Source organism: Macrotis lagotis, chromosome 5 (assembly GCF_037893015.1).
Source record: "Macrotis lagotis isolate mMagLag1 chromosome 5, bilby.v1.9.chrom.fasta, whole genome shotgun sequence".
NCBI lineage: Eukaryota > Metazoa > Chordata > Mammalia > Peramelemorphia > Peramelidae > Macrotis > Macrotis lagotis.
In genome coordinates, this window is record NC_133662.1 from 11792343 (window position 1) to 11814066 (window position 21724).

The following is a 21724-nucleotide window of genomic DNA, read 5'->3' on the forward strand; positions in this document are numbered from 1 at the left end:
CAATTCTTTATGAGTGTGCTTCTTACACCAACCCTACAGCGCCTGCCTGTCCCTTGCAGCATGCTGTTCTTATTGTCTGCCACATTGTTGTGATTGCCCAAGGACCACATTCATCTCTTTAATCATATCTCTCTAAAGATGATCTATGGGTGAAGGACAAGAGGAAGAGGTTTCCCCTACTCTGGCATTGGGTAAAGAAACAGTACAGTTGACATTTTTTCTGTTGGTTCTATAAGTCCTTTCTAACTCAGCTTTTCCTCACTCTCTTCAGCCTGAGGAACAGACCATAGCTTTTCCTAGAACTGGAATGAGAGAAAAAACAAGTCCTAATAACAGTGATATAGTCAGCCAGTGATTACTGTTCGATAATCTCCAAGAGAGCTTCCTTCCTTTTGTGTTTCTTATGCCCTTGCCTGGAAGGAATTAAGTGCTAAAACTAGTACTCTCCCCAAAGGTTTGTTTAGGGGTGAGTATAAGCATGCCACCAATGCATTTTTCCTTGGGCAGTTCCAAGCGAGTCAGTCTCAGTCTTCGCTTTCAAGGTTCACAGTTCATGTTGGTTAAAAGTTCCCTCTCCAAGAATGCATCAGGACCCAAGTGACATTCCTCACAATCTTTTCCTCAAGGCAAAAACCTCTTGGGAGAGGCTTGTGTCAAACTCAAAGTGGACAGCTTCACCCCTGGAAGGCATGGGTTGCAGGGAGAGAAAACTGGATTTATACTCTGCATCTCACCTTAACTATCCTTTTACCCAGTCCCCCCTTTCAGCTTCTGCCTTACTCCCCCTAAGGAGACACAGTAATTGATGATTAGCATTCCAAAGCTTGGCTGGCATCCTGTGAGCCCGTCATATTTAATTACATTTTAACTATATTCGTCTTCGATAATAGCACGAACATAATTTAGATAATTATCTCACTCTCTTATTCTCTGACTTTGTCTCTCTTGGAGCTTGCAACAAAAATCGCTTTCTCTGCTGAAACATATAAACAGACTCCTGGGCCCAGTGCTTTCCTTGCTCTAGCAGCAACAGCTGTTATTGAAACCTCAATGATTTTGAACAGCAATTCAGAAAAAGAAAATTGGAAGTTTCTTCCTGTCTTTTTATTTATGTTTACACACAGAGTGCGTGTGAGTTCGTATGTATGTGTGTCCACATTTGAGCATGGAGTCCTGTGCAGAAGGGAAATCTCCTCAGTCAAATTAGCACTACAAAGCTCTCTCCCAGTTCTGGCATTTTTCTTTTTATAAGGTTTAATGGCTATTTCTCCAAATTTAAACTCAGCTGAACAGTTCTAAATGTCTGGTAAACCTTTTGAAGAGATATATTCTTTTTAATAGGGTTTCTGTCATACTTAAATCTTATAATTAATGAACTTTGCCCTTACCTATTAGATGCTTCCTCAAGGAGGCAATCAAAAAAGAGGAAAACTGGGCCTCTTCTAAGGAACAGTGCTTCTTGAGCACATTTAGATACAATACACATTACCAGAAGGTTACTCCAGTTCCACTCCAGCACAAACCTGTCCAAAAAAGTTTGCATCCAGCACTCCTCCAGTAAGCATGAAAAAAGAAAGTCCCCAGGAATCATTGCAGGGACATTCTTCCTTATTTTAAAGATGAAGATAGAGGCCTAGAGGGGTTAAAGGGGTTAGGTGACTTTCCCACAGTCATATAGGTAAAGATTTGAACTCAAGTCATTTGACTTCAAATTTAGTGTTTTGTTTTTTGTACCACACTGGATTTGATATGCCATCTGTTAAAATAATAGATGTCTGACAGGGCCCAGTCCTTAACTAGGGCCCCCTGGGCAAACTCTAAAACACTTTAGGGTAGGGAGCATTCTAATTATTTTCAAAGATGAGAAATAGAAACTGGACAAACCCAGGTGTTCTGCTGCCAGTATGTTACACGGGGGAGATTTGTTTAAAATCAAGTGTCACATGGCAGTGTTTCCAAGGGATCCCTGGCCCTCCTGTTTTTATTGGTCTGAGTTTTGCTGCTACAAAGATTTATGAAATCATTCAAAGACAAATGAATAGCCTCAGTTCCTTCACTGTTACCTTCCTACCTGCCCAGATCAGAATTCTGTATTTATTAAACCATGTCTCTGGACTGATGTGGAAGTCACTGTTCTAGATGCTTCCACAAAATTTTGGTGTTGGGGGTTGAAGGAACATCAAGAGGTCAATCCTAAAAGAATATTGTAGAGATGGATGAGGGGAATGTTGTCTTATGGTTATAGTTTTCCTAGATTTTAGCAAAGTTATTTAAGAGGAAAAGATGGAGGATTGACGGACCAGACTCAAAGAGTAGTTGATGATTCAGTGTCATCAAGGTACAAGAACCCAAGCGATCTGTACTCGGATCTGTGGTATTTTACATTTTTATCAATGACATGGACAAAGTCATTTATAGTATGATCATCAAAACTGCAAAAAAACCCCAAAGCTAGGAAAGAAAGGTAATAATATACTAGGATCAGAAGTGGCAAAACTCCCAAGTGCAGTCAAAATCAGATTAAAATTTAATTGGGAAAGTACAATAAAACATAGATAATATTAATTTATGGTTTTCTAGATCTATAGGGATCTGTTTCTATTTGAGTTTGACACTACTGGATTAGATGACAGGCTCCAAAAAAGATTTTTGAGTACGGGGCTGAATTTAGTAGGATGAAATTTGAAAGAGATAAATCTCGAATCTTGACCTAGGATACAAAAAAGTCAACTCAACAAATGAGATGAAGGTGGTATGGATAAACAGTAGTTGTCCTGGAAGGGAATTTGGGGTTGGATTGAAAGGTGCCATATAGGTCAGAGTGTGATATGGCAGCCAAAATAACTAATACAAACTTGGGTTGCTGAATTAGGAAAGACAGAAGTTCCAGGTGACATCCCACCTTACTAACACCTTATCTAGAGCATTTTGGATGCAAAAATTTAAGAAACACATTGATAAACTGGAAGTGCAACAGAAAGCTTTCAGAACAATAGAGAGTCTTGAGTTTATGATATGGATAGAATGAAGAAAATGGGTGTGACTATCCAGGAAAAAAGTTATCTAGGGACATGATAACTTGTCTTTTAATATTTCAAAAGTCATCATGGAAAAGGGATCAGACTTGTACTTTTTGACCCCAGAGAGAGGAATCATATGTAATGGAAGGAATTAGCAATGAGGCCAGTTTCAGCTTCAGGTCAGGAAAAAACATGAATAACCTGAGTATTCCAAAGGCTTGCTCTGAGAAATAGTTGTGATTTTTTTTCCAACTGATGCCTGCAGGGTAGTTACAGAGTTTATCAGAGATCTCTAGAGTCTTCATCAAACAGTGCACTTGTATACAGTATTGTCTTCAGTTAAACCTTTGATCTCACAGGTAATATCTACTTACTAAAGGTCTTCATCTTGTTGGGGTTTAATCCTTTTTTACATTGCTGGCTACAGAGGTAGGAAGAATACATCCAGGAGGCATAAATAGTAGCTCTTACACTTCAGGAAAGGATGTTCATTTTGTTCAGAATGGGGACAATATTAAAGTCATTCTTGATTCTATACTTTCACTAAGCTCATGTGTCTAATCATTGGCAAAATCTTGTTCAACTTTAAAACATCCTCAATACACACCATCCTAGTTAAGCCCCTTATCTCTTCTTCCCTTAACTATTGCAAATGCGTCCTAACTGGTCTCTCCCTGCCTTTTAAGTCTCACTTTATTCCAACTCATTTCCCACACAGCTTCATATTGATGATCCCAAACTGCAGGCCACTCTCAGTTTCAGAAAACTCCAGTAGCTGCCAAATTCTACTGACTGGTATTTTAAAGGTTTTTTCAACCTGATTCCAACCTCTCCTGACACCACACCTGTTCATGCATTCTACAGTTGAGTGAAATTTGTCCTCTTCCTTTCCTTAAATCTAGCATATCCGTACTTTTACTCTGGCTGTCCCCCACAACTGGAGGATGCTGCTCCTTTCTCACCTCATCTTCTTAGAATCTCTATTTCTCCTTAAACTCTCAGCTCCAGTCCCTTCTCCAAAGGTCAATCTTCAAGTCTCCCTTTTCTCTAGTTTCTAGAACCCTCAGCCCCAAATCTCCTTTTTTTCCCTTTTTTATACATATATGGATACACTGTCTCTTCCATTAAAAGGTAATCTTTCAGAGGGCAGGGACAGTATCACTTTTGTGTTGTAACAAATAATTTCTCTCTACAACAGTGTATTTTCAATCTTTCAGGTTTCCTTTGAAACCATCTCTATCATCATTTCTTACATCACAAACATATTCAATCACATTGAAATATAACATGTTCAGCCATTCCCTAATCATTATGTACCCATTGAGATTCTTATTCTTTGCTACCTCAAAAGAGCTACAAATATTTTTGTATGTCCTTAAGTTAAAGTTTGCTTTGCTTAGGACTAATTCTTCTTTCAAAACTATTCTCTCAACATCCATTTAAAAAATTTGAATTCTAAACTCTCTTCCTTTCAGGCCCTGCCCCCTCCACTGACAAGGCAAGAAATAGTGTAATTTGTGAAACCTTGAATTATTGTTTAGCATTATTTAAAATTAATTAAAATCGTTAAGCATTCTTTAAATTTTTTTTGATAATCTATCGTTAATCTTCCCTCCCCCTTTCTCTCCCAGTTCCTCGTTGAATAAAATGTTTCTATACCCAATTCTTCCCTCTTTTGACTAGTTCAAAGTGAGGTTCAAATGTGAGCTTCTTCCCCCATCCCTTTCTCCTTGCTGTAAGATATGTGAGAAATACGCGAGACGATGCTACTTATGGAGTAAAGTCTGGGGCTCCCTATTCTATATATGAAATTGTTCCAGTCCTCTCTACATAAAAATAAAATCTACTGTTAGTAGACTCTAAGCTTCATGAGACAATGGACCATGTTTTTTCTAACTTTAAATATTAACTGCTAAAACAGTGGTCTATATAAAGTAGACAGTATTGAATTGCTTTGAAAGAATGAAAGAATAAGTCTATGGGTATTGATTTAGTCTTAGGGATTAGAGAGTAGGCAAGAATAAGAAATGTAGGTTTGCCACAGGTTCAAAGATATATAGCTCTGGCAAGAGATTTGATGGTTCCTTAGAATTTGACTAAAATGCACCAAGAATTGTGTCCCAAGTGTGGGCTTTTCATTGTCTATTTCAGCAGCCAAAGAATTTTTGCATGAATTTAACTTAAATATAAAAATATAGAGAAAGGTATTTAGAAACTGGAATAGAAAAACTGGTAGCACTATTTGCCAGAAGCATGGTTCCAGTGCTGGGTGCAAAGAGAAGCAATTCACTGTGTCTCAAAGGGATTCCCAGGTCCCAGTGGGTCCAGTGTTCAATATAATCATTGATTTAATAATATAAGTGGTTCATCATTATTGTTCTGTTAGAAACCAGAAGGGATGGGAATTCAGAGAAGCCTGGAAAGATTTGTATGAACTGATGCTGAGTGAGGTGAGCAGAACCAGAAGAACACTGTACACCATAACCGCAACATGGGGGTGATGATTAATGGACTTGCTCATTTTATCAGTCCAGTAATCAGGGGCAATTTTAGGGTAACTGCGATGGAGAATACCATCTGTATCCAGAGAAAAAACTGTGAAGTTTAAACAAAGACCAAAGATGATTATCTTTAATTAAAAAAAGTTATCTTATATATTTGTAATTTTGCTATCTCTATATTTTATTTTTTCCTTAAGGATATGATTTTTCTTGATCAATGTATAGCATGGAAACTATGTAAAACCTATCAGACTACCTTCTGTGGGGAGTGGGGGGAGGGAAGCGAGATTGGGGGAAACATTACATGCATGCATGCATGCACAAATAAATAAATAAAGTTGTTCTTTTCAGTCCATGAAGAGATAGGGCCCTTGAAAGAGGCTGATTCTTCTAAGGTACTTAATACCAACTCCATTTTTCTTTTCTTTCTGTTTTTTTTTTTTTTGGTAATTCAATGGGGTTAAAATTACTTGCCCAAGATCACATGAATTTGAACTCAGGTCCTCTGGACTCCAGAGCCAGTGCTCTATTCACTGTGCCACCTAGTTGCTCCCCACCTCCATTTTTCTGTAGCTAACCCATTCCCATGGAGCTGAGCATTGAAAAGTCTATGACTGCAGATGTACAGAAGCTAGTTTTCAAATGTTAGGAATTTGGCAGTTTTGTTTCCCCATTCTTGAAATAACAAAGGGATCTAAATCACATTGTGGCCTAAATACCTGCAAATTTCAGCTTAAAAAAACAAAGCTGTCTTAATGAATTTATATGAAAACTGTATATGAAACAAGTCTGACCCAAACTCAGAAATACATTAGCTGAGAACCTGAACAATCCTTTAAAAATGGCAGTGTCAAACAACCAAGTCTAATTCAATCTCAAACCTTAGAAACTAAGCATTTCTTGTGAGTTATACTAATAATCTAGAACTGACCAAGAAGCATTTTGTATTTTTGTTTTATGTTGAGCAATGGAGGAAATGCAAATATTTATGAGATGTGGTTATTTTCATCAGTAATTTAACAGGTTAATAGGGAGAGTATGGCATGAACACAGAGTAAATGTGATACCAAAAAGGACTTGATTAAATGTCAAGTGCCAGCATGGACTTAGATGTACACACCTGATTCCTAGATGATACTGAGTACAAATTCCAAGAGGTAGCTTCCCTCAGCTCAGAAAATATCAGATACTTTGGGGAAATTTGGAGGGCACTAAGGAGAGGCATCAAAATGTCAGGAGACCAAAAAATGTTCTTTTGAGGGTAAAAACTACTGTTTTCAGTTTAGATTTCTAAGAAAATTCTAGATAGAGTTATTTAACATACTAGAATTTCTAAATATGAGGTCTGTAATAATTAATAATAATAACAATAATGATAATAAAGGGTCAATGCTTTCATGAAAGGCTTGATGATAGACCCTTTCAGAATTTCCATTAACTGTCAAATTCAAAACAATTAAAATAGCTCCTTTTACATGAAAACTTAAGATAGTAAATAAGCACCAAAATGCTTTAAGGTATTATTGTGCATGTAATCATTCTAATTTTTTCTTCTTTTTCACTCTGGAAAAAGATGAATTTAATTAAAGATTTTATTTGAGTTTTATAATTTCCCCCCTATTCTTACTTCCCTTCCCCCCTCCACAGAAAGCAATTTGTCAGTCTTTACATTGTTTCCATGTTGTACATTGATCCAAATTAAAAAGCTGAATTAAAAAAAATGTCTTTTTTATTTCAAACACTTCCTTGAAAAGAAACTATTTCAATTCCCCCCTAACCTGAAATAATGAGGGACTGAATGTGGTTTGTATGTTAGAAGGTCTACATTCTTCCCTGGAGTTAAGTCTTAACTTGCTTAGGTTCTTTCTGGCTATTTGTGCTCTAGCAGTCAATGGGTTCATCTTCTCCTTCACCAAGGAAGGAGGTACAATCTGGCTGATGCTCTCCTCAGATTCTCTCTTCCTTCCTACTTTATGTCTCAAAGTCAAGTAAACCTCATTGGGCACAAGAGTTTGGTCAAACACCCTAATAATGTTGCATTTGAAAACATAAAAATCAGAGGCTTTTGAGCTATAATGAATTAAATTACATATATATATATGCACACACATATACACATACATACATACATACATATGTAAATGAATTTTGAGTACACCCAAAGTATATGAGTTAAGACAGGTAATGGTGATATAATTGTAGAATTTATGTACTTGGATAATATATATTTTTGATATATTAAACAAATATATAACTTAATACATTTTCTAAGTACTCTATGCAAGAAACACTGCACCCAACATTATAAATTAAATTGTAAAAACTTATGTACAAGTTTATATAAGAGAATTCTTTGGAAATAGAGAGAGTCACTCACTCTATGCAATCTACCAATAGACTCTGAAGTCTGAATGATGATGGCATATGCAAGAAGAATGGTCCTAAACCTTGGCATTTCTGAAAATCTTAAGCAATTTCTGTTTTACTCATAAATCTGTTACCATACACAGCATAAGCTAAACTGAATTCGTTTTTTTAATGCTTGTCATGTCTCTTTTTGTGCTCTTCTTTGCCTGTTATATTCCTTTATAATCTTTTAAAGCCCAGTTCAAATGGCATCTGCTCTATGAAGCCTTTATGGGTGCCTCCAGTGGTAACATTCTTTCCCCCCTGGACCTCATATAAGTTATTACAGAGAAGTTAAAAAACGGTGCTAACATATAACATTGCATTTTCCTGCCATCTGTGTATGTATTCTCTTATTTCTATTCGACTCTATGTAAGGACAGACCATATCTTATCTAACTAAACTTTGTATTTTGCCTGGTAAACTACAGGCACTTAATAAAATTTTTCAGAACTGGAAAAAACCTAGTAGATTTATGCCTCCCATGATATCTACATCTAAGAATTTGTTTCAATATGTTATTTTAAAACCTTTTTTTGAATTCTTTTGTTTCCTTAAGCTGAAATATAATGGGAAACTGAAGTGCTTTTTAGGATTGGGAATACACCTACTTATTCTCTTTGTTAGTCCCTGACCTAAGATTTTTGGAAACTGGAAGGCAGATTATCAGGAAGTCAGATTACATTCAATAAGGTTAAAAGTTTTCCTCATCACAAGTATATCTCTTGTGATAAAACACCAATAAAATTCTTACCACAGTTAAATCAGCTTATTTTTTCTAGCATTATGTCTAGGGGGAGAGAAAACTGCCTAGTAATTCTTTTTGATTCTATTGACAGGCTATAAAATCTGATAGATCAGCTGTTAATCTCAGAAAGCCTGTGTTGACTGTGTAATAAATTTATTACCATTTTATGAATAAGCTCTAGGTCATAATGGTGAAATACCTGGCATTTCACCATTTCCATATATTTTTTTCAGCTACATTCAGGGCAACTTACTGTTGCAAGGATACTGTATGCTTCCAGAGGCACTGGGAGTGAATTAGATATAGAAGAGACAGACATCATGCCTGCCCCTAAGTGTCAGGGGAGGCTGAACAAAAGTCTTTCAAAACTAGTGACAATAACTTGAAGGGTTATGAATCAGCACTAGAAAAGCTCTTAGCCTTTAAAACCTGCTAATGAAAAGCCCCTTAGCACTGGATGATTTTTGGATGCCCATTAGTTTTCTGTCAAAGCATTTCAGATAAAGATGTTTGTAATCAGAGGTGGCAAGTAGTTTAGTCAATATTTTTGAAAAGTTCAACCAAGCAATGAAAACACAAAGAAGATTTTATAAAAAGTTATTTAACCAATTTATACTGCCCCTTTCTTTTGGCCTCTGGCTCTATCAGGTGGTACCTGAAATGGGGAAATTGATGTTCCTACACCATTTGCTACTGTTGGTCAGAATGGGAAGGGTGGCACTGGGTGACATTTAAAGGTAATAAAATTTTATCCTATTTTTACTCAACAATTTAAAGTGAGAACTGTATTCAACAAGACACTATGGTAGGTGCCAGGAGTACACAAGAAAATAAAGTTATTACAAAGAAGTTTAAAAAAAAGGTGCTAATATATAATACTGCATTTTATTGCCATCTATTTATGTATTCTCTATTTCTATTAGATTCTAAGTAAAGATATGGACCTCAGGGAGTTTATGTTTTACTGGGGGGAACTGATTACCTCTGAATCTGTTAATTCTACTTTTGGATAGTTTTTTTTTTTTTTTTTTTTTTGGTTAGGAAACTTTTCTTGACATCAGATCTAAATTTGTCTCTGTAGTTTCCACTCACTGCTTCTGGTTCTGCTGAACAGGACTAGTTCCTCTTATACATAAACAGCTCTTCAGATCACTTAAGTTGGCTAGTGTGTCTGGGCTTCTTTTCTCTAAGCTAAATATTCCCAGTTCTTTCAACTCATCTTCATATTCTTTGACCTCATGGCCCCTCTCTCACTTCCTTATTAGTCTTCTCAAGATGCTCTAGATGATCAATGTCCTTTCTAAACCTGGCTCCCCAGAATTAAATACAGTTCTTTAGATATGACCCAACTAGGTCATATAGCAGTGATACTCTCACCTTCTCATTCTCAGAAACTGTGACTCTTACTACGTGCCACATCAAAAAAGGGATGAAATGTACTGAATTTCCTCAAGTGAAGACCTGACCACTCACTTACCGTGCCTATCCATTGTTGTTTGGCTATTAGAGCTCCCTTCTACCCTTCTAATCTAACGGCCTGTTCCTCCTCTCTATGAAGCCTATGACCCAGTGATGCTGACCTTCTTACTCCTTTCCCAGGACATCCCATCTCCTGACTGCCTCTTCACTAGTGGTCCCCCAGGCCTGTGGTGCTCTTTCTCCTCATCTCTGCTTCCTGATTTCTCAAAGCCTACTTCAGTCAAGAAGACTTTCCTTCTCCTATCTAAGGAGATAGTAGTAAGGACTAGAGTTTTCTCTTGGATATTACCTCCAATGAACTTTTCATGTACCTTGTTTTTACATGTTTTCCTACCATTAAATGATCAGCCCCTTGAAGGCAGACTTTCTCTGTATCCCTAGTACTTCTGGACACATTATAGGTATTTAATACCTACTCATAAACTTGACAGGACTATCTCCCCAAGAATAGCTGAGATGTGAAAATGCAGGTAGATAAGTAAGTAGATCATTTAGATCAGAAAAGTTGAATAAATGAGAGGGTAGGTATTTGAAAAGGACCCCCCCCCCCAAGCCTAAGCAGGCAGGATGGGGGTTTGAGAGGATGACTCAGGTACTTAACTCTTTGGAAGGAAGAAAGACAATTAATTGCAATAGCTCATTTTGTGGTGACAAAGAATTGAAAATTGAGGGGATATTATTGCTCTATAAGAAATGATAACAGATGAATTTCAGAAAAATCTGGAAAGATGAATTAATGCTGAAGTGAGCAGAACCAGGAGAACACTGTATACACTTAATAACAACATTGTGTGATAATCAATTATGACAGATTTAGCTCTTCTCAGCAATACAGCGATCAAAGAATTATAAAAGACCTGCTATAGAAAATACCATCCACATCCATAAAAAGAGCTATGGAGTTTGAACAAGGTCAAAGCATACTTTTTTCACTTCTTTAAATTTCTTTTTTGTTTTATAGTTCACATGTTTTTCCTGAATGACTAATATGGAAATATGTTTAATATGATTGTACCTAAACATTACTTGCTCTTCTAGGTGGGGGGTAAGGAAAGGAGGGAGAAAACTTTACAAAAATGAATGTTAAAATTAGCTTTACCTATAATTGGAAAAATAAATGAAAATATAAATTTTAGGGGGGGAAACCAGTAAAATAAACAACTAATTCTCCAAGGGGGAAAAATAGAAAAAAAATGACTGCAATAAAGACATGATTAGAGTGATATAGAGATGTGAAAAGAAAGAGATGTTGAATGATAGCCTCAAAAGAAAAAGAGAGAGTCCTTAAGTGAAGTGTTCTAAACCCCTATTTCTGGAAATGGCTTCTCTTGCTGTATTTCTTCTTCCAACTGTTATTCTGATTTTCTAGTTTTCAAGACCCTGCCTAAGCTTCTAGCATCTCTTTTGCCTATCAGTCCCTGTGGGTTTCTCAATCTGGAACAACCCTCCTATCACCTTTTGGCTAATTCCCCCCCACCCCAGCTCCACTTTGGGGAGAGGCCCAGGCTAGCCAGTCTTTATTGTTCCCCCTGGCCTTCATACCCTTCCCCTCTTTTCACTTCTCTTTTGTACACTGTCCTTCCCTATTAGAATCTAAGGTCTTCAAGGGCAGGGGGTTATCTTTTGCTTGTTTTCCTATCTCCAATGCTTTGTACAGTGCCTGTTGGCACATAGTAAATGCTTTAAATAATGCTTGAAGCCAGCTAACACTCTCCTTTTCAGTGGGGGGGGGGGGGAACTGTCTTTCTATGGGATCAGGACTGTTGACCTCGACAGAATATTAGGAAACAGAAACTTAATAAAATCATCCATTCATTTTGGAGCCACTCTCTTGTATCCTCTGTACCTTTCAGTCAACTGTATGACTGTAAAAGATGCTGAACTAAGTAAAGTATTCAGTTGTACTTTTTTTTTCCAACATAAGAATTTAGATTATCTTTAAGTCCTTACTTTAGGATGTTAAGTAGATGTTTTCTAAGTCTGAAAAGCGTTAGAAGGCTTTGAGGGGAAAATCACACAAGTAAGGTCTGAATTGACATGATCAAAAGTAGATTTAAGCAGAATTTGTGGCATATTACCAAGCCTCCTCCAATCTAGTAGTTGTAAATGAGACTGATCCTATTCAAATAAATTAGGAGAATTTATGAACCCTTCCCTGTCCTCTCTTTCCCATCTTCATAAGTCAGATGAAATCTCCACTCACATTTTTGGTCAACTCTTTGGGGAGTACTTCTATGGACTTAACAGACTAGAATTTCTTTTATTTACTTAAAACACATGTTTTATTTTTCTTTGCTAGTCTGGGTGGAAATCATGTTTTATTTATCTTTTTCATCTCATAAGGTGCCTAATGAGTGCTCAATAAATGTTTATTTTTGTATTAAATAGATGATACTGGAAACTTCCATAGATTTATTTCCCTGGACCTAAGGCCTATTTATTTTCCTTCAGAGTAAAGGAACAAGGCAAGAATCACACCTTAGACTCTCTTACTTCTAAGAATTCTAATTAATTGATAGCCACTGAAAATCACCTTCTACAATTAAAGCAAGTGGTCCTATACCCCATTAGCTGGAAGATGACATATCAAAGAAGTAAAAGAACATCTAGACACATGAAGAACTAGAGATATTTCATATAGGGGGATAGTGATATGGAATTAAAAAAAAGTCACACAAACTCCATGAGAAAATATTTTCTGTGTCTATCAACATCATACATAAATACAGTTAAGTTCATTCATATTTTTTATACTAGAGGGAAACAAAAGGAATTTCTCCTTTTCCTTTTTTAAAAAGTTCTTGTCACCATTTCCAATTCTCTCAATAGGCCTTGGCAACAGATTGGATGTCAGAGGAGATGATGGCGAGGAGTCAAGGATGACATCAAATCTTTGAGCCTGGGTGACTAGAAGGATGGTAATGTCTTTGACAGTAAAAAGGGAAATTAGGAAAGACAAGGAGTTTAGTTTTGAACATGTTGAGTTTAAGATATCTACAGGACAGGGGTAGCTAGGTGGCAGAGTGAATAGCGCACTAGCCCTGGAGTCAGGAGGACCTGGAGTTCAAATCCAACCCCTTAATAATTACCTAGCTGTGTGACCTGGGCAAGTCACTTAACCCCCTTGCCTTGCAACACCCCCCCCCCCAAAGATGTCTACAGGACATCTAGTTCAAGATGTATGTAGCTAGAGATATGAAACTGGAGATCAATAAATCTGGAATCATATTAACATAAGAGAATCTTGTATGCTCTGTACCTTTCAGTCAGCTGTATGACTGTGAAAATGTTTTCAACCATCTTATACATATCATCCTTAAATCAAAATTGATACCAGTTTGTGGAGAAAGAATGAAGTTGCTATGGCAGTCTAGCCACATGTGGTTTGGGACCCTGGTAAAGAACTTGATAGACAGGCACTATCAAAATATTTTCATAGGTCCATGACTTTTTCTGGCTTTTTGGGACATCTTTCTTTTTCTCTTTCAGACATCTTGGGGGAAAAACGTCACTTGGTCCTTTTCAAATTGTGCTATCTCCAGCACAAATTTCCTTGGTGAGTTCTATGTGTGGTCGTCCAGTTGCTACTAATTGGCCAATTTTCTGGGTGGGGGCACAGTGTTTTTTTTGTTTAGGTTTTTTGCAAGGCAAATGGGGTTAGGTAGCTTGCCCAAGGCCACACGGCTAGGTAATTATCAAATGTTTGAGACTGGATTTGAATCCAGGTACTCCTGACTCCAGGGCTGGTGCTTTATCCACTGCGCCACCTAGACAGCCCGTACAGTTGTTTTAATATACATTTTCTTGTTATTTGAAATTTGGAGCTATCTTTTATATGGTTGTTAATAATTTGTTGAATATAGTTTACTAATATACTTTGACTGTATATGAAATAAGTTGAAGTATTATTATATACTTGTACTAATTCCCATAAATCTTGAGTAACAAATGCTATAACTGAAATATATTCTGTCCTTTCTAATTTAAACAAGTTAAATAGTCTAGCTTTTCACTGTTTTCTGTTAAAACCATCTTTCCCCAATTAGTGAGAAAGTAGTTTTCATGTATACCTCTTGATCTGGAAAGAGTTAAAAGAGATCAGTCCTTTATGTATAATGGTCCGAGGAAAGTTGACAACAAGCATTATTTCTTTGTGGGTGGGTCTGGATGTATCTGTCCTAGGACTTTGCTATTAGAGATATTATTTTGCCATTTACTGTTAAGCCTTCAGAAGTCATGTCAATACTATTAACAATCAGTCAGTTTACCCAAGATCACACAGATCACACTGGTCTTCCAAGTTTAATGTCATGTTTTATTCTCTATCAATTATATTCAATTCAATATACACACATTAAATGTGTGTGTGTGTGTATATATATATATATATATATATATATATATATACATATATATGTAAATTATTTTTGGACAGTATGCAAGAATTTGGTGACATTTTTGAGGTAGATAGATAGTATAGTTTTCTCTGGACCAGATTTTAGTAAAATCTTAGTTTTCTTCCATTTATTATCAATTTGTAGTATCTTATTGACTGTGCAAAATAATCCATTATCTTATTTTTAGCCTGGGTTTCCCTTTTCAGTATGAAGTCTAGTGTTAGCCTCCTGGATGTATGTTTCAAGGTCTGTGTAGTGCCTAGTGAATTCAGTCCATTTCTATAGAATAAGGAGACTTACTGTTATTAATCGCCACTTCAATGCCAATTTCTTCTTCTCTATACTAAATAATCCTTTCTCATCAGCATCAAATAGTCATAGTCTGACTTTCCAGCTCTTTAATCATTTGGTTTCTTTCCCCTGGAGCATTTCCAATTACTTCACAGCATCTAAGAGGTCAACTTTGCCACCATCTCATTTTTGTTTTTAATTTCACTAATGTGATGACACAGTCAGCAGAGTGAGTTTCCCAATAAAGGATGAATAAGGGCAGGGGGCTCTAGAGTTGGGAAAAAAGGTTATTAAGGTAAAATAAATTCACCAGGTCAGTGAAACATCTCCACTTTTAGATTCATAAAACAAAAGCAAATGCTTTCAGGTACCAAACACAGTGTTGTGTTGTGTTACACATGCCATCTCTCTGCAGTGATATTCTCTCCAGAATATGAAAGATTGAATATACTCCCCAAAGAACTGGCAATTAGGCCCTCTTTGGCTAATTTATTTTTAATATGGTACATGAGATTCATGAGCTGAGGCGGTTGTGTTTTAAATACTAATAAAAAAACTTAGGAAACTAATTTATTAAAATTGAAGGTAATAAAAAAGTGATCCACTTATATCTGGAGTGACTGCTCAAGGGGATAGGTGGTCACAAAGCACTCAACACTCTAGATGGTCCAGAGGGAAGTAGCAAGGATTGATACCAGTTTGTGGAGAGAGAATGAAGTTGCTATGGCAGTCTAGCCACATTTTCCTTTATATCTTGCTTCTATATCTACCTATGCCAGAACATGATTTTTTTTGTTTTTATTTATGGCAATGGGGTTAAGTGACTTGCCCAAGGTCAGATAACTATTAAGTGTCTGAGGCCAAATTTGAACTCGGGTTCTCCTGATTCCAGGGCCAGTTCTCTAACCACTGTGCCACCTAGTTGCCCTAAAACATATTTTATACTTCTAATCTGAAAAAAAACTATCCTTCTGAAAAGTGTTTCTCTCTCTCTCTCTCTCTCTCTCTCTCTCTCTCTCTCTCTCTCTCTCTCTCTCTCTCTCTCTCTCTCTCTCTCCTCCCCCCCACTAGGGAACTTTTACTCAATTCTCTTAAAGTTTTATGGCATGTGATTCATTGCAAAAATAACACCTGATAATGCAGATTTATCACAGTGAAAGACCTAACTTTAAAAAGTGATTTAATGATGTCTATACTTATTTTACAATATCTTTACAAAGCCTTTAGTGTAAAAATATAGTTTCCTTTTTCAAAATAATTACTCCTTTTACAACTGTTGTACAACACCAGAACAATACATTAAAATTATAGCAGAAAGAGTGCAGGAGCTTAATTATGCTGAACAAATGTCACCCCCAGCACCAAGCACTTAGTTCTTTAGATTCTGGAGGAAGCCTCTTTTTCTTCCCCTGATTCACTGGTATATCCTCTCTCCTGACAGCTACTATTACAAGAAGGAGGTAAATGAAGGCTCCCCCAAGGTCATATCAATGCAGTAATCCAGTAAACAAGTGAGCTACTATTTCTAATTTAAAGCTTCTTTTCTTCTTATTTTAACCAGTTTTATAAGAAAATATAGATAATTTAACCTTTCAGTCAATTTAGAACAGAAGATTTGACTGACAGTAAATGAATAAATCACATTTCAGTACAGGAGATAGAATCATCCTCTTCTATTAATCCAGCTCCTATGCCGGTATATAGGTAACATGATATTTATCACACCCCTCTGTTACATTTCCCCTGGGGTGTCATTTCATGGCCTACCAGTAAAAACTTCACATTTACAGCAACTGCCCCTCTATTACTGTCGATAACATCTAATTGATATGTCAAACCTCCAAGGAATGCTATAAATTGTGACACTGGTTCCCCAAAGAAAATAATTGGTGAAAAGGTAAATCAGCATTGGTCTTCCTGTAACCTGGCCATCTTGAGGTCTGAGCATATCCCAACAGCAATATCCACACTCATCCTTTTCCAGACTTTTGCGTTCCTTAGCATAGCCAGATTTATAAATCTCTGAAAAACATTGCTACCTTTCTGCACTAAGTAGCAAAGTGAGTATTGAACTTTAGCTCATTGACTGGGGACATGCAAACTATTTTATGAGTGAAACCATGTCTAGACACTGGGCTCAAGAGTGATTAAAAAAGAACAATAATAATAACCAAATTAATAACAATAGTATGTTTTGCTTTTGAAGGGCAGGAAACAATGATCAAAGATATGACTTTACTGTCAAGTACATATATACTTCCTTTTTGGAGCTCAATTTTACCTAACTCTCTCTGCTTTTCTAATTTCTATCTCCTCATTTTTCTTAGAGCTCTAATGTAGCTATGACAGACAAAATTTCTTATTTGATATTTAGGGGAGGTTTTGATGATTATAATAATAAAAATTTTACCATTAACTCAAGAGCCAGCTCTACTTAATCTCAAATTTCTTCCCCCCCTATAATTTAAGTTTATTTGGAGCAAAGTATGGTTGAAGATGGCTCATAAATTCTCTAAGAGCTAATTTGTTAGAAGTTAATTCAATAAGAACTGAAACAGGAGAAACTTGGGTTCAAATTCTGTCTCTAATATTAATTTGCCACAATCTCTGACTCATTTTCCTCAGTTGTAAAATGAGACTAATAATAGCACCTACTTATAAGGTTAATAGGATCAAATGAAATAAGTAAAAGAATTTTCAAACAGTTGACAACTGCTATATTATTATTAATAGTGAAAAAGTCTTTTCCATTCTTTGTAACTTTCTTTTTTCAGTTCTGATATGCATAATACTCTTACCATTTACTATTTTAACCAAACATTTCTACTTTTGTTTCAGTTTTTTTGGGGGGGGGGCAAGGCAATGGGGTTAAGTAAGTTGCCCAAGGTCACACAGCTAGGCAATTATTAAGTGTCTGAAGCCAAATTTGAACTCAGGTACTCCTGACTCCAAGGTCGGTGCTCTATCCACTGCATCACCTAGTCACCCCTTTTGGTTTCCGTTTTTAAAATTTTATTTTCAGTTTAAAATTGTCTGGCTCTGTTCCCCTCCCCCATCCATTGAGAAGACAAGAAAAAGAAAATCTATTATAAATATGCATGGTCAAGCAAAAAAAAAATTCTCTTACTAACAATTCCACCCTCAAAAAAAAAATATGCCTCACAATGCATAATGAATCTATCACCTTTCTATAAAGAGGCGGGATAGGCATGTTTCATCATGAGTCCTCTTAAACTATGGTTGGTCATTATGATGATCATAGTTCTCAAGCATTTAAACATTGATATTTACAATATTGTTTTATTGTATAAATTGTTTTGGTTCAGCTCAATATAACTATGCATCAGTTCCTACATATATTCTCAGGAAACTGCCCCCTTCATCATTTCTTATAGCACAATGTTATCCCTTCACATTCATGTACCATGACTTACTCAGCCATTCCACAATTGAAGGGTAGCCCCTCAATTTTCAATTTTTTGCCATCACAAAAAGAGCTACAAAAATACCTTTGTACTTATGAGTGCTCCTCTTTCTTTGAATTCTTTGGAATATAGACGTTGTGGCAGAATGACTAGTCACGCATAATTTAATAGCCTTTGAAGCATAGTTCCAAATTGCTTTCTAGAATCATTGGACCAGTTCACAGCTCTAGCAACTGTGTATTAAAGTACCTGTTTTCACATAGCCCTCCAGTTTCTGCCATTTTCTTCAAGCATTTCTATTGAAAACAATTATTCTAAGCCATTTGGAATACATAAAAATGCTCAGCCTAGGAGACTCAATGATTACCAAAGATTAATTTGTAACTTCCCTATAGTTATCATAACAGTATTGTGAAATTTAAAATCAGAAGATTTGGATTATAGTTTGAGCTAAAACACTTATTAGTTTTGTAACTTTGGGCAAAGCACAGATGCCAGGTCTCAGTTTCTTCATCTGTGAAATGGAATTAATGTAGTCCCTACCTCACAGGGCTGTTATGAGTATCAAAGAAGATAAACAGATTTTTTTTACTAACCATAAAAGCTTATGTACATGTAAGATTTTTTTTATCATTATTATTTCTGTGGTTATATTAAAAGGGATAAGGACTGGATGGATTATATTTCAATGACATAAAGCATCCCCAGATAAGGAAACTCCCTTTGCTTTGTAAATTTTCATTTTAGGGTTGTCTAGAGCAATGAGAGATTTTTGACTTGCCCAGGGTCACATGGCCAGAATGTGCTAGGGGCAGAACTTGAACCCAGGTCTTCTTGACTTTGAGGCCGACTCTTATCTCCTAAACCTCATCATTGTTCCTGCAACCTGAAGGAAAAAGGAACACTTGAATCCAAAACCAATGATTAACAATGATTAACAATGTAAAAAATACATACACTTTATAAATAATAGTAAAGGTGAAATTTGTAATGCAAAGTTTTATCACATGGAAGAGAGCTTCAAAGAAGAATGAAAAGTGTCAGAAGAAGCTGGTATATGGGGCAGCACCTGTCCTGGAATCTTTTCCTTTGTTTAAATCTGGCCTCAGACACTTATTAGCTGTGAGGCCCTAGGCAAGTCACTTAACTCTTTGTCTTAACTCCTCACCTGTAAAAATGATATAGAGAAGGAATGCCAAGCACCCCATTATCTTTGCTAGGAAAAACTCTGAATGGGTCCCAAAAAGTTAGACCCAACTAAAAGGACTGAACAACAATAATTCTTTTTTTTTTAGGTTTTTGTAAGGCAAATGGGGTTAAGTGGCTTGCCCAAGGCCACACAGCTAGGTAATAATTAAGTGTCTGAGACTGGATTTGAACCCAGGTACTCTTGACTCCAAGGCCAGTGCTTTATCCACTACGCCACCTAGCCGCCCCAACAATAATTCTTTATATACAATTCTAGTTCTATAACCTAATCCTAGGTTGGTTAAGCAACACAGGGCAAACATTCATCACTTTAAGGGATTTAAATTACATTGGATCAAAGCACAATTAAGTGACAATTTTAGTCACTTCTACTAGTATGAATCTATTATCTTTTCATTCTCTGTATCCCATGATTTTTGTGTTTAGTTTGTGCTAATCCAAATACATTGCTTAACATGAATCTTATCTTAGTGTGCTTTATCCTGCCACAGAAATGACGAAGTTGTCTAGGATGAAATTGTAATTTCAAGGCTATGATGAAGTATGATTCTGTGATATATTCACAATATAATTAGAACAAATCTATAAGCTTGGATCAGAAAGTTATATTCAGCACAAAATGAATTAACCTTTGATGGATTTGATGCTAGATGATGATCACTATTCTATTTAATGAGTTCTGCAATAGGACATGAGTCAAGAATATGGTAGACAACAGAGTGACTGCTCTGTTCTTTTCATGATCCACCCAAGGAAGTGTTTTGGTTTTTTATAACATCAACAAGGATCCAGAAAGTAAAATTGTTTGAAATTTATTTTATAGCATTCTCTTCAACTTACCCTGGTAAAGCCAAGTCAAGCTCAAGTTTTATGCAAACCAGATTTAATTTCAGGGCTGCTCGTGAATCACTCTTGACTTATGCACACAACGCAGGCCTTCTGTAGTAACTTCAGAATATTTAGCTCATATTTTAGTCTTTACAGATGGAGAGATAAAGTGGCTATACAACGTACTGGGAACCTTTCTTTAAAGTTTAATGATACCAATGAAGCATGCAGGCAATAGAATGGCAGTCCTTTCCTTATGTTGTGTGAACAGTTCACATATTTCTGAGTTTTTCATTTCTCTGATTACTTTCTATAAGCTGTTTCCTCTGAATAATTCATCTTCCCTACATGTAACTGCCATGATTTCTAACCTGTGAATCTACATTGCTCTCGATTCCTTAGCTTCAAGTCTTCAGAGATTGTACTAATTCTTGGCTCAAAGCCATTCAATATGACTAGAATCATATGTCGTTGAATAAGATGGACTTTCATTTCCAGGAGAAGCATGGGATCATTTAAAAACCCTGCAATTTCCTAAAAGTATTTCCTAGAGCACCTTTTTCTTCCTATTTAATTTTGGGCCCAGTTTCTTGTTCATTTGTAGGGTCTATTCAAGAAATACATACTGCAAATTGCCTTCTGTGGGGTTTGGGGGGAGGAGGGAAGTAAGATTAGGGGAAAAATTGTAAAACTCCAAATAAATAAAATCTTTAAAAAATACATACTTATAGACAATATTTGTGGGTTTTCCATCAAACTGTATATCATAATCTAGACACTGAACAGCATTTTCTCTAAATTGTTTTATTTAACCTACACATTCTTTTCTTTTTAAATTTAGATCCAAGTTCTTTCCTTTCCTCCTAGTCTTCCTCACCCACTGAGAAGGCAAAAAGTATGATATTAATTATGCATATGAAATAATGTATAATATTTCTATATTATCCATATTACTAAAAACTCAAAAAAGATAAAGTGAGAAATTATACTTTAATTTGCACTGAGACTTCATTAGTTCTCTCTTTGGAGGTAGAAAACATTTTTTTCATCATGAGTTCTCTGGAATTGTCTTGGATCACTGTGTTGATCAGAGAAGCTATAACTTTCACATTACAACATCATCACAACATTGCTGTTACTGTCCTAGTACTGTTCACTTCATTTTGCCTCAGGTCACATAAATTTTGCCATATTTCTTCTGAAATCACTGTCCTCATCATTTCTTATAGCACAACAGTATTCTACCATAATCACATGTTACAACTTATTCAGTTATTCTCCAATAAATGAACATCCCCTAAATTTCCAAATTCTTTGCCATCACAAAAAGAGCTACAATAAACATTTTTGGACATATGGAATTTTTTCCCCTTTAATCTCTTTGGGGTACAGACTTAATAGTGGTAGATCCAAAAAAAC

General features: G+C 36.1%; 1 protein-coding gene across 3 annotated transcripts in view; it reads right to left on the reverse strand.

Moving 5' to 3' along the window:
• The window catches only part of BTBD9 (BTB domain containing 9), a 502020-nt gene that overhangs the window by 38373 nt on the left and 441923 nt on the right, over window positions 1-21724 (reverse strand). The gene's annotated exons all lie outside the window — the stretch shown is intronic.